The sequence below is a fragment of the Helianthus annuus genome, chromosome 4 (assembly GCF_002127325.2).
Source record: "Helianthus annuus cultivar XRQ/B chromosome 4, HanXRQr2.0-SUNRISE, whole genome shotgun sequence".
NCBI lineage: Eukaryota > Viridiplantae > Streptophyta > Magnoliopsida > Asterales > Asteraceae > Helianthus > Helianthus annuus.
This window is the reverse complement of record NC_035436.2, coordinates 41785267-41788520: the sequence shown is the minus strand read 5'-3', so window position 1 is coordinate 41788520 and position 3254 is coordinate 41785267. Positions and strand designations below refer to the sequence as shown.

General features: G+C 41.2%; 1 pseudogene; it reads right to left on the bottom strand.

The window, feature by feature from the left end:
* Window positions 1–1219: 1219 nt before the first annotated feature.
* Window positions 1220–2832, bottom strand: LOC110928774 (annotated as a pseudogene).
* Between the last annotated feature and the right edge of the window lie 422 nt (window positions 2833–3254).

Genomic DNA, 3254 nt, shown 5'->3' with positions numbered 1-3254 from the left:
GTAACATGACATTGAGCATGAAAAGCTTTAGCGAGAGATTCATCAGATTGTGAAGCTTGAGCCGCATAGTTTCGAAGGTTTGGACAAGAAGATGCATAATGCCCATTCATACGACATAACTGACAGTGTGGTGATCGACGTCCCTGACCACGGCCCCGGCTATTAGAACCCCGTGAATAAGAGCCACGACTAGAGGTGCCACGGCCTCGGCTAGACGTTGAGGATCCACGATGCTGCTGAACGTGGAACGCTGCCGGAGGCGTAGTGGTACCGTGTATGGACTGAGTGAAAAGTTCATGGCTCTCGGCTTGAGCCACTAAATCACGGAACTGTGGGGCCGGTTTAAAGGCACGAATTGCTGTAGAAAAAATTTCAAACGATGGACCAAGACCACGAAGAAACCAATGCAGTTTATCAGTTTCAGCAACCGGATGTCCGATTGCAGCAAGGTGTTCACAAAGAAGTTTGAACCGACGAGAAAACTCAGTAACGGAAGATGTACCTTTCTGAAGTTGACTGAGGGAGTCACGAAGAGTCTGGACACGTTCAGCAGACGCATTGCTGTAGATATTTTCAAGGGCAAGCCAAATATCCCTCGCACAAGTGAGACCGAGAACCTCGGCTGCTGCCTCCTCGGTGAGAGACGAAAGAATGAGAAGAGCAGCCTTTTGATCAGCTTCTGTCCAAGTAGTGAACTCCGGATTCGGTGATGATTTTTCACCGGTGGTTACAGTTTCAGACGGCGCAGAAGAGGAGCCATCAATGTGAGGCGACAGCTTATGAATAGCAAGAAGCAGCCGAGTATGATTTCGCCAAACAAGGTAGTTGGAAGAAGATAATTTGATGGCAGGTAAATGAGAGGCAGCAGGGATGGTGGTAGGGTTTTGCGAGTCGGCCATTAGGGTTCCCAGGAGAGAGAAAACGATGAAGGGGAGAAGATCGATGGTAGGTAGGAGAAAGAGATATTCTAGGCTGATACCATGTAGAGAATATTGTAAAACAACCTCAAGAGATTACTGAGGTCTAATCTCTATAAATATAAAAGGATTACAACATAATCTCCTGTAATCAAGGAGATAAATAAGTAAACACAATAATTATAATAATACATGAAATACACACGATCTTATTCTCTAATAACTCAATTTCACAAGAACATCCAAGACTTCTATGTTAACAGGATCTTCATTTTCTTCCAACTCCTTGGCATTTTCCAGAATTAAATTGTGGTTTCCAAGAACAGATAATCCGTATACCCAACAACAGGATCGCGTGTATAAAAGGTTGACCTGTCATACTTGTTAAGAGGAGCATTAAGCTCAAATCGTTTTGGCAAATCCGGATTAGCCAAAAACAAACGACCATAAGCAACAAGATCGGTTCTGTTTTCAGCCACAGCTTTGTTACCATCTTCCCTGCCATACCCACCAGCAGAAATAAAAGTCCCTTTGAATGCTTTTCTCATAGGGACAAGACTATCAAGGCAATCACCTTTTTCAAATACTGATTTCATCCTAGGTTCCACCATATGGCAGTAAAGAATCTTAAACTCATTCAAAGATTCAGCCATGTAAAGACCTAATGTTTCCGGATTTGAGTCACCTGATTCCGAGTAGTTTGCAAATGGGGATAATCTTATGCCAACTTTATCTCCTCCAATCTCCTTCACAACAGCATCAACTACTTCAAGAGCAAATCTGCAACGGTTCTCTAGAGAACCACCGTATTCGTCTGTTCTGTCATTAATCTCATCTTTCAAAAATTGGTCGATTAGATAGCCATGAGCCCCATGAATCTCAACTCCATCAAAACCTGAAATATGGTAAATTGATCAATGAGATAGTGAAGGGATTCTAATCTGATCAAGAACTTATGAGGAACTAACTGTTACCAGCTTCAATTGCATTTCTTGCAGCAACTCGGAAATCATCAAAAACAAGTGGAATCTCTTGTATTGTTAGCTTCTTGGGAGATCGTTGTTGATATGCTAGTTTTTTGTTTGAGGAAGACACAGGGGATTTCCCGTTTGGCACTAATTCAAAAGCATATATGAGAAAAGTATTTATGGTAATAGCTCACCTTTTTTTGAACGGTAAGAATCTTTAAATGTTGAGAGAGAGAGATCTCACACCCTCCCAAACAGAGGGCCCCAACCCCACTCTGTCTAGACTATGTTGTCTTAATTGGGCCCACACAACCTTCAGAGTTTGGCTAACTGCGTTCCCTGGGAAACCATACCACCCACTGTAAACAACAATGAACAAACATTATACCAGTTTCTAAAACCCTTCCAACATGAATTAGCTGACAGAAAAAGATTCATCCTTTTGCATGAACCGCATCCACAATAGGTTTCCAGCCCTCTACTTGTTCTTTAGTCCATATGCCTGGCATCTCCGGAGACCTTGACAATGATAACATAAACAGATCTTGAGAACCAAAATCAATCACTCACAATTCAGAAAATTTAGATGTGTCCTTACGTTTGGGAAATGTCAGAGACACCAGCAGCTTCAGCAATAAGAAACCCGCCTTTGGATGTTCTTTGTGAATAATATAAGATCATGCGTGGCTGAGGGACATAGCCCAAGCACCTTTGCCTTGTTAGGGGTGCCAAAACAACTCTGTTTGGCATTTTATAAAACAGTTCATGAACAAGTCATTACAAATGAAACCCAAGAAGTAATTCAGAACAAAAGACACATGAGTGTGAGAAGATCAAACAGATTACCTGTGAGAAAGCTCAAATTTCCCCATTTTGTACGGGGTCAGAAGAGAGATTTCACCTTCTTTGTTCGCCATTGTTAAAACTTCTTGAAAGATTTTGAGATCAGAAATAAGAAATAAGACTGAAGTAAGTTCTTCTTAAAGATGCCTGATCCCGTAGGCGCACATGAGTCACGTTCACCAGTAAAAGCACCTATTTATAACTATAATTTTAAATAGTAAAAAAGTAATTACATTTGTGTATAACTAAAATAATTAATGTATGTCATAATAATAAAAAAGAGCCAAGCTCAAGCTTTAGATTTGGAGCTTGACACAATTCGAGCTCGACCTTAAGCTTTGTTAAGTTATATTGAGTCAAGGATCCTTGTAGCTGATGATACAAAACCAATTTTCTACTAAAGGGGATGTTAACCACTAATTATTGAATTAAAAGTACTTAGTCCCTATAAAGGTGGAAGAGCACGCTCAGGTACTACTTTCCTCGAGTGGTCACCACGTCGGTAAACCACCGTTGGTGCTAGGGG